This window comes from Hydra vulgaris, chromosome 12, assembly GCF_038396675.1.
Source record: "Hydra vulgaris chromosome 12, alternate assembly HydraT2T_AEP".
Lineage (NCBI taxonomy): Eukaryota > Metazoa > Cnidaria > Hydrozoa > Anthoathecata > Hydridae > Hydra > Hydra vulgaris.
In genome coordinates, this window is record NC_088931.1 from 19,730,221 (window position 1) to 19,741,959 (window position 11,739).

An 11,739-nucleotide genomic window follows, 5' to 3' on the forward strand; every position below is an offset into this window, starting at 1 on the left:
GCTTTTTTTGTTTTTTTTACTTGTATTTGATCTTAAATTAATCTGTGTTATCATAACAACTTAATAGATTAGATAAATAAATAAAAACATCTTTAATACAAATAAATATTACAAAAAAAAAAAAACACTTCATTTTACCATATCAATTTTTATTTGGTATCGGAAGTGATTCGTTTATCAATTTACGTAACAATTTTTCAAAAAATTAATTAGTTTACATAGAGATTGATGAAAAGAAAAAGATAAAAAGTATTCAACTTGTTTATATAAACTCAACTGAACTAAAGTCATCTAAACGTATCTACGTAATGCTTATAAGTGTATGTATTGCCTTTATTGCTATTTGTATTGTTTGTAGATACTTTTATATATATATATATATATATATATATATATATATATATATATATATATATATATATATATATATATATATATATATATATATATGTATGTATGTATGTATGTATGTATGTATGTATGTATGTATGTATGTATGTATGTATGTATGTATGTATGTATGTATGTATGTATGTATACACCTATAGCATCAATTACGGGGACAGATTTTACAAAAAAACACTTACGGGTACATTAGCATTATCGGGGACATTTTAGTGTGTCCGTTAATTTTTTGTCTCCGTAAACATTGCTTTTTTTGTAAAAAAAATATCCCCATAAACAACTTTTATAGAGAACGTAAAGTACATATATCGACTATCAAATAGCCTGATTCGCAGCGGAGAGCTGCTACACCGACTGAGGGTTTGTTTTGGGTCAGCATTAAGGTCAGGCTTAGGCTTAGGGATACGGCAAGGTTTAAATATAGTATTACTGTAATTAATCTGTAATAATACTATACGGTAGATTAGGGTAATATGAGCACCTTAAGCAAAAATTGGAATAATTTCAAAAATAATTAAGCTAGATCCAAAATTTTTGCGAATAAACAATATTTAGGGATCCCTTCTCATGATCCACTTAGATATTTGGGCACCCGAATTTTTTTCTTAAAAACACAGAGGTTTTAAAAAAGTCACAAAAATGCTCATATTACCCAGACCACTTGGTAATATGAACACTTTGAATTAGCTCACAAAAAAACATTAATTTTGTAAAAAAAAATACCAACCTGAGAATTAGAACTAATTTTTGGAAAATAATGATTCGTTATTAACAAAACTTATCATTAAAAGATCAAACTTTAAGCCACTTTTTGTTGAAACAATACTACTATGTTTTCCGCAAGAAAAAAAAAAAAAAAATTAGTTTGTTATTTTTTCAATTTTATCAACTCAAACCTTTGAACAATAAAAATTCCATTTTTTTGAATTTAAATTACAGAAAAATATTTAGTATTGTTAAAATATTTAAAAAGTTTTACTATATTTTATTTTTATTCAAAAAAACAATTTAAACCACTGCTTTTTTAGGACTTTAAACTAGGTAATTTCAATAAAAATCACTGGGTAATTTGAGCATGCTTATATTACACAAAAATGGCATCTTTAAATAAAGTCAAAACTAAATGGTTCTATGCATTGTTTTTCAAGCCAAAAAGGATTGGAATTTTAGCTAACATATTTTTCTTTATGAAAAAATTAATTTCATAATTTTAGCACCAAAATTTCACGCCACGGATTTATTCATGCGTGATGATATTATTTTAAAAACGCAAAAAATTTAACAGCGTTTTAATTAGACGATTTGCTAATTACTGCATATAGATTTATACTAATTTTACTGATTCCTGTAATCACCACATAAAGTCGATTCAAAAAATACATAGCAACTTTAACTTCACTGCTTATATCAAAGAAAACTTTTAGTACGCTCATATTACCAACGTGCTCATATTACCCTAATCTACCCTAATAATGATTAATTACAGTTAATTACAATTAATTACAATATTTGTTACAATTAATTAATTATCATTAATTAAAATAATTAATGATAATAATACTGTAATAATGATTAATTTCTGGAATATTACTGTAATTAATCGTTTTTGTAAATAGATGAAAATAAAAAGGAAATATTTTTATAAAAAAAAAAAAAAATTTAAGTATGTATAAATAAAAATAAAAAAATGATAAAAGTTAAAAATCAATTAAATTTATGATAAAAATAGTATAGAAAAAGGGAAAAAAACAACAAAACGGGAACAAAAAAACATGTCCCTGTAAGCGCCGACTAGGAGTATAAATGTATATATGTACATATATATATATATAAATATATATATATATATATATATATATATATATATATATATATATATATATATATATATATATATATATATATATATATATATATATATATAAATTAGTACAAAACACTTATCTAACTTTTTCTTCAACTTGAAGTTTCACCATTGCTGGATCATCAGGAAGAGTTACTAAATCTCAAAAAAAATTCAATTATAGAAAAAAATATTTTACAGGAAGTTATAAATTATTATAAAAAAAATTTTAGTTACTACATTTTTTTTAATTTTTATAATTTTTTAAGAGGTATTTATTTTCGTGCCTACATTTAGAAATTGATTCAGATTTTTTATTTAATGAATTTTCCTGATTTAAATGAGTAATTATTTCAAATTTTTCTTGCAAACATAACATACATTTTTTGGAAATGTTATTATAGGCAAGGGCAGATTTTAGAATAGACCATTGTAAATTAATTTGAATTAATTTCTAAATCTGAAATAATTTCTAATCTGAATTAATTTCTAAATGTAGGCACGAAAATAAGTACCTCTTAAAAAATTATAAAAACAAATGACCAAATTAAACTATTCCCATTCCAAAGAAATTTATTTAATAATTACTTTCTGTAACTTCCCGTTAACCAAAAAAATAGATTAAGTGTTTTTTACTAATTTATTATTGCTCTGTTCTTTAAGTTCTATATAAACATATATATATATATATATATATATATATATATATATATATATATATATATATATATATATATATATATATATATTTACTGAATTCATTGCTAACTTTGCTTCCTGTTATAATTTAGCTCTAAACAGTTGTTTTGTCAACATCCAGGGGCGGATCCAGCTTTTTTGGGTGTTTGAAATAACTAACTTTCGAACGTGAAGCAAACTCAAAGCCTATGTTAAATAAGAATGTCTATAATTATGTCAAAAAAGTTTTCTTTGCAAATAATTGCGATGATTGGAGCCTGGGAACAAAAATGCCATAAAATTTTAATTTTAATACTATAATCTTAGGTCATTTAAAAATTACGACCATATAATTTTTGCAGCCCCTTCAAATTGAGGGGGTTTCAAACTTTATATACTCATAATTTTTGAAGACTGAGAGATACTGTGAAATTTGAACTTATCCACGAATATAAATTTACTTAAGAATAGTAAAAAAAAATATTGATAAACTTGTTGCTCTCACGTATAAGACAACTGGGGGCAAAAATTTTGTGGCTTTTTTGTTCCCAGGCTCCATAAGTATAGATATTCTTATTTATATAAGTTTAGAGTTTGCTCCACGATTGGAAGTTAGTAATCTCAAACACCATAAAATGCTAGATCCGCCCCTGACATTTACTATCACTTTTTCTTGAGTTTTTTCTTTGAGTGTTGTTAATTAACTCCTCATCACCAGAGTTAGTATCTGCGTCTATTTAAAAACTAAAATTTTTTAAGTCTACTTTTTCTAAGCAAAAAGAATTCCAAAAGAAATCATAATAATTTTGTCTCTCAAATGGTTTAGTTAATATAAAAGTAGCTCCCACATTTCCATAGTTAACAATATTTCTTTCATTTCTTTAATCAATTAAAGTTAATCCTCAAGTACTGGCACCTTTGATTTTTTTGGGCAACTGCAATTACTTAAATTAATACAATGACATGTTGCAACATCAAACAATATTATACTTTCCAGCCTAGCAAATGACACTGTCAAAACCATTCATTTTTTCTTCTTATTGTAACAGTTAAAATGCCAGATTTCAGTCATATGTAACATTTTTAGAAACTTAAGAAACTATTGTGCACGACTTGGTAGTTTTAGTTGAAAGTTGTAATTGGAAAAAAAAATAGTGCTGCATGATTTTTTTAACAGTTGGAAGTTCACTTTCTATGCCATGAACGGGACAAGTTAGCTGCGTCATTCTGACTGCCATATTTTGCAATATAGGTTGTTTTTATAAACTTAATCAGCTAAACAAAGTTCTAGAAATGAATTTAAATTCAATAAACCATAAAGAGATGAACTTTTCATTAAATTTTGCTATCTTTATGAAGAGCCCATCTGCAAAACGTCACAAAAATAAAAGTATTAAGATAATTCCATTTTTAAATTCTATATACTGAAATCTATCATATATATACATATTAGACTAATTTGACCTATCTGTCATATATATGTATATATATATATATATATATATATATATATATATATATATATATATATATATATATATATATATATATACATATATATATATATATATATATATATATATATATATATATATATATATATATATTAGACCAAAATTTTGTCCTAAAAATAGACAAAGTAAACTGTAATTTTTGTTGATATGAGTCAGTTTTTTGTCATTTTCTCAAAATCAATTAGTTTTTACAAGTTTTTCAATATATACTGCTTTTATTATAAATATATTCCAAAATACTTCTAATATAGTTAAAATAACAATAAGATATATGTGATATACACAGTAAAATAGTATCAAAATTTAAATATTTTTGTTTGACATATTTTTGATTTTTTAATTAATTATTGGATATTTAAAAATTTCCATATTATTCTTTTTATCTATAATGAGTTTTTTTAGATTACATTTTAAGGAATTTATATTTTTCATAAGAGATCATATTTTTAGAAGATTTGTTAAGTAAGGACCACAAGGTGCTATAAAGAATTAGTATAATTTTCTTTTTTTCAAGAGTACTCGGGGCCGACATAGGTTTCGAAGTGGAGGGGTACAATCGTTAATTTCTTAAAAAAGACCTCTATATGTAGAAATTTCTTTTAAAAAAATGATCCTTCAGAAAAAAAGAGGCGATGGTGGTCAGTGCGCCCCAACCCTCCTGGTGTCGTTGGCCCTATTACTATATAGTTTCCAGTTGCTCTTGTGCTAAATTTATTTATATTAGTTTTCAAAAAAATATTTATAAAAAATAATTTTTTTTTTGTAATTATTATTGTGCTCCCAGAAGTCCTTACGGTCTTATCACAGGGTACCGCGAAAGAGCATTTAAAAAAAAAGTTCACGACTCTTTCCTTAGCAATGGCGCTTATTGGGCAAAGCCGACGTTGAACCTCGGACCTCTGGGTTCTGAACCAGAACTCTAACCACTGCGCCACAGTAGGTGTAAAAAATTACTTGTTTACAGAATGGATAATTAAAAAGTTGTTTTTAAATAAGGTTAAAATTATTTTTCAGAAAAAATGATCAAATTAATAGTAAAATAACAATAAAAAAGCCAACACAGTTTAAGGTCACCTAAAATCAAAGTAATCTTCATCATTCACTGGTAACAAGTTGTGGCTATTCGAAGTAAAAATGTCTAAATGCACAATTATGGTAATGTAAGATGTTCTGGCAGCAAAATAAAAAATAAAAAACAAAAAAAATTCAAAGCTTCTTTTTCCATCTACTTTATATCATCCATGATATATCCAATAATATTCAAAGTTAAACTAATCAAATTATTAAGTATTTGAATACTTAAGGATAGGCATAAATATAGTGATTTACGGCCCTCAGGCGGAAAAGATAGAGACCTAAAATTGTAAAAAAAAATCTAACTACTTAATATCTAGTGGCATCAATTTATCACTAATATATATATATATATATATATATATATATATATATATATATATATATATATATATATATATATATATATATATATATATATATATATACATATATATATATATATACGAAGAGTGCACGGGAAAAAACGAGTCACATTTATAAAGTTTTGAAAAAGTATATATTAATCATTTATAAAAGTTAGGACAACAGATTAAGTTATAACATGGTAAAATTCATATTAAAAGACTTAATGTTTTTATGAAAATAAATCAAATTAAACAAAATTTACGTCGAAAAATCCTATATAATGTTGTTTTAAGGCGATTAATACATTTATGTTAGAATCTTACCGGTCTAAACTAATAAATAGATATTCATGTACGAACCAGAATCTAATTGTTTTAACACTTAATAGGTATCTCTTTAGTTTACTGTGTTATATCCAGTTATATATTTTTGTGTGAGTTGGTGAACATTTTTAAGTGCAGGATTTAAAGGTAATATACTAAATATTTTTAGTTTAATTTCTAAATTCAAAGGTTAGTTTTTAAATATTTTCAGTGTAAATTTGAAATTATAAAGCAAAAAATGTCTTAAGGCAAGCCAATAAGTATAGAAAAACGAGCAGCAATACTTACTTTGTTTCAAGAAGGAATGCTGTTAGAAAAATTGCAGAAAAATTAAATCTGACGTTTAGTTACGTAATTCGTCGACACAAAGAAACTGGAAGATTTGAAGATAGAAATCGAACAGGTTCTTCTCGCATAACAACAAATACTGATGACCAGCAATTGCTTGTTGACTGCTTCAGAAGTATCAACTATTTTCTTCCGTGGTTGAAAAAAAAAGTGTCTGTTAGTACAGTCAAATGACGACTACAAGAAGCAAATTTGTATGGTTGTGTTGCTGTCCGAAAAGTGGTAGCGCCACGGCTGCTCAAAATCAAAACAAAAAAAAACAAACAAAAAAATGCTAAGAGCAGTAATGGCAGTGATGAAAGTAAAATGTGTTTTTTTTTTTTTTTTTGACGAAAAGAAGATTTAATTTATTAATTTTTTTTTTTTTAATTTAATGTTATGAAATGTATTTGTTATGCTTAAAATATGTGATAAATGAATTTTAAATGTAAAAATAAACTACGATGTTAGTTTTATTCATTTTACAAAAGTATTTTAAGCAGTCCTCCGTTTGAAATTTAATGCCAGCGCACGATAAAGCGCTGGCAGGATGGTCTTTTTTAAGTTAGCCTGCGCGATTTAAAAAATTCGTTATTTTCTGCTATTTAAATAAAAATAAAAATAGGGAACAGAAGTTTTCAAATAAATACTAGATAAAATAATTAATTTTCGAATAAATACTAGATAAAAAACTGTCAAAAAAAGCCATTTTTTATAAAAGTCGCACAAATGAACAGTTTTGTTCCAATTTAAAACAAAACGCTTTTAGTTTTTTGGCAAGCGCTTTTTTAGCACTGGCTAACCGGAGAAGACTGTTTAAGTGTCCTAACTTTCATGAGCGGCAGTGTATATATAATTTTTATTGTTACTGTTAATATTATTATTATTATTATTATTATTATTATTGTTATTATTATTATTATTCTTATTATACGATATATAATAAAATTTCAACAACTAAAATTTTTACTTCTTACTTTATTATAACTACATAAAGTTTTTCGTTAAAGCATTGTACTGTTTACATTTTTTTAGCTTTTCATGATGGTGTTTACTAAAATTAGTACTTGTATTATATGTAAATATTCCATGAAATGTAAAATCTATTTCATACTTTATTTCATACATTATATACTTTTGATTTGATTTATATTTAAAATTATAAAAATTCATGTTAATAGAATGAAATTTTTATTTTTTTAATAAAAGTTTTAATAAAAATCAAAAAAAGTAAAGTATTATTACAAAAATTTTTATTTTTGAATGAAGTCTATTTTTAAAAATAGGAATTGCGGTTTCTAATTGGGTTTACCACGGACTTATTAGGGTTTACTACGCGTGCATATAAAAAGACTCCGAAAATCGAGTCATACAACTTTAACTTAAATAAAAAGATTCTTAACAAATTCACATATTTAAAAGAAATATTTGCTTAAAGTAAATAAATACCTATATATAATAAAGTATATAATAAAGTACTTATTTGGACTGATTTTATTTTTACGGTTCCAAATGACAGATATGACCCAGATGTGAGAAACTGAACTCGTTAAAAAAAAGACTGTTTTCATATCTCAGTTTACTAATAGATTTAAATAAGCATTGAGAATTTTGTTATGAAAACCTTTAAAAGAAATATTTGTGTTTTAAATTTAGTATAAGTGACTTTTATTTGAATAATTTCTCAAGAATTTTTTCAAATATATAAGTTGGAATGACCTTTTTAGAGTAAATGACTTTGATAAAGTAAATATATAACTGTTTATATGTTTCATTCTTTAAAAAAGAAAATCAAATCTGTATCAGTATGTAAACATACTTTAAATTTAAAACATTTATAAAAATAACAAAACGTAAAAAATGAGTTGAGCAACTCAAGTAGTTAAAGTATTTTTATTGTTTAATTTGTTACTCATTGTTTTAAAAAGTATTTTAATCTATTTAAACTTGTTAGTTCTCGGGCGCCGATAGTGACAAAAACTAATGTTGTTATTGCAGCGTCACTTTTTATTTGTCGCCTTATTTGCGGTGTTTTAAAGATATTATTACTATACCTATGTTATATTTATGATACAAATAATATATACAAATGTGCAGCCCAACATTAAAACAGTCTTCCATTGAAAGTATCAAAAAAGCCAAGCCCTTTTCTGATAACTCTTTATCAAAAAAGGGTTTAGCTTCTCTAAACCGTACTACTAAACACACGCATTTACGATATGTGTTTTTTATATGAGTGGATAAAGTACTTAAGTTTTTCATAAAAACAAAAAAAACAAACAAACGATTTCAGATTATCAAAAAGAAAAGATATTCATTTCATTTGTTATAATTATTATTCAAGCCACATCAATACTTTTTGTGTTCACTTATTTAATAGCATCGAATAAGGCTACAACTTATTTTCTTCTTCACAAAAAATGTAATTTCATGTAGAGCGCAATGTGAACTCCGATTCCACTTAGTGGATAAGGATCTGGAAACCAAATCCATTTGGATTTGGTTTCCAGATCCTTAGCCACTAAGCTACAACTGTAACCTTTAACAAAATAGGTCTAAATTTCCCTTAGAAGAATTATTTCTAAAATTGTTTACAAAATTATTTGAAAAACTATGATTAAGTTTATTTTTTATTTTGTTTAGAAAGAAAGTCTTTCACTAGGGGAAGATGGGGAGAAGTAGGACACGAAACAATTTTTTTTAGAGTAGTTGCAATATCTTTTTAATTTGATGTAAGAACTGAACCACACAGGCCTTAACAAATAAAGCAGTATTTAAGGCACTGATTTTGCTCTCTAAGATTGATAGCATGTTTTAATTAAGTATAAATTTTTTTGGTTCTAGAGGAACTCTTTTATTGGGGTAAAGTGGGACAAAGGTGGGTGAAGAGGGACACGTAAGCGGGAGAAGCGGGGCATTTGGGGAGAAGTGGGACTATATAAAAACGACTCTAAAACTAGTTTAATATTAATTGGAGCAAATTTTGATTTTAAGTTTAATTTAAATAAAAAAAAATAGTCAAAGCATCAATGCAATTATAATAATAAAAATAATTTATTTTTATTATTATAATTAACCACTAAGAAGTAATTAATTACAGCGTTATGAAATTGGGGAATTTTTGATCTTGTTAATCAAGTACTTGGTTTTCCAAACATGTGAACTACTTTTATTTTGCAACAATTTTTTTCTAGATTTTTATATTACTCATTACGTATCAGTCCCGTACCGTTAAATTTTCCCAGTAGTCACGCAACGTTTTTTTCACTTTTCAATCCGTGTGTTTTTGGTGACTTCGTCCAGGTTACTATTTCACGTGAAAGTTGGTAAGCAGAAAATAGTATGGCTCAAAAGAAGGTTTTGAATTTTTAAAAAAACGCAGACCATATTGTTTTCGTGAGAAATGTAAGAGTGCTACTAAATTTACCGATTTATACCTGCCTTAAGCCAAACCCTCAGTTGCTGTAGTTGCATCCCCTTGCATATTCTACCTAAATCAGTCGATACAGCAGCTCTCCTTTTTATGTTCTCAATATATCAATATATTATCTGATCTGCTTTTTTGAAAGCTAAAAAACCTCATTTTGAGCCATACTATCTTCTGCTTACCGTGAAAGTTAGGTGCCAAAATATCGCGTCTTTCGTAACTCTTTTTATTCTTAATAAAAACCGGTCAGCGCGAGAAAGTATCACTCAGAATACGATCTAAGTCCGCACTTAGTTTATACTAATCATGCGAAAGTTTTATTTTTAAATTATGCGAATGTCGAAAAACTTTAAAAAATTTTTAGATTTTTAAAAAATAGCTGTTTACAAAAGTTCTTCCGTCGTAAACGTAATAAGTGTATTTTAACTTCGCCGTGTTTTGAAACCAAAGTTATGCCTCACAGAATGTTTTAACTGAACTAAACTAAACCTTTCCTGATATACCATTTACTGGACGGTTATATAATCCACTTACTGACTATAGCTAATAAATAGTATCGATTGGACAACAATTGTCATAAAAGTATTTAACTAAAGTATTTTTTTAAAAAGATCTAAAACAAGATTTTCTCAACTTAGTTATAATTCATGTGACATAATAAATAACTAAGTGTGATAAAATTTGACACATAACTTGTGTGAAAAAAGTTAAATTAAAGTTGTTAACTGGTAAGCAACATCCAAATTTTACTTAAATTAACTTGATTATACATACTGAATGAAAATTTGAATGTTGCATTAAAGGTAAAAAAAAAGTACTCAATACATATTTTTTGATTTATTTTATTTACATATGTTTGTAGACTTGTTTCTATAATTACTATTTTTTTTAGTTGAAAATAGTATTAAATACGAAAAAACAAAAAAGTTAAAACATACTGAAAAATCCAAAGTCAAATGTTATCATTAAACCAACTTCAAGTATAATTAAAAAAATGCATGCTGAAGACAATTCAGATTCTAATATGAAACTGGTAATAAATGGTATGTCTCAGCAAAAAGGAATATAAAAAAGTTCCACGTTTAACTATGCAGGCCACTATCTATAGAAAATCTAAAATAGGAGCATAACCAGGAAAAAAGCCAATTAAAGGTGATCTTGAAAAAAGTATTATGCTGGCAATTGTACCCTAATAGGAATTGGTTTTTGAAAATAACATTTATTAATTATGCTGCTAAGTTAGCAAAAAAAAAAAAGATTAAATTTTCAAAACCTTGAAAACTGGTAGCAACTACTTAAAGAGAGTCATGGTTGTGCAAGTCTTCGTTGCCCAGAACCAACATATTCTTTGCCACAAATATGTATAGACAGGGGGAAAATTTCAAAATACTTCACATCTTTGGAGAGACTGATACAAAATGAGAACTTATTTAATAAACTAAAATGTATTTGGAATATGGATGAAACAGGGTCACAACTAGATCATACACCAAAATGTGTTGTTGTAAGTAAAAGGATCAAAATATATTTAGAGTCAAACAAGTGGCAACAAAGAAACCATTACTAATATAGCTTTTATAAATGCAGCTGGTCATACCACCTCATAATAGTGAAGGAGCAACATTGAGTGTTTCTTGCTGGACTAAACAAGGTTTTGTTAAGGTACGGTTTGAAAATTTTTTTTTTCAAATATTAGTTCTGCAAGGCCACTAATTTTAATTCTAGAAAGACATGAGGTGTAAAACTTCCAGTTCACATCTGCAACTGGTTGCAGCCTTTGGTCAGCACAGTTTTTAAGCC

At 26.1% G+C, this 11,739-nt stretch overlaps 1 long non-coding RNA gene across 1 annotated transcript; it reads left to right on the forward strand.

Annotated features, from left to right (window-relative positions):
• Positions 1 to 6,019: 6,019 nt before the first annotated feature.
• Positions 6,020 to 6,977, forward strand: LOC136088560 (uncharacterized). The gene is made up of 2 exons (XR_010642265.1): positions 6,020 to 6,332; positions 6,434 to 6,977. It is a non-coding gene; the product is annotated as an uncharacterized LOC136088560 (long non-coding RNA).
• The last annotated feature ends 4,762 nt before the right edge of the window (positions 6,978 to 11,739 follow it).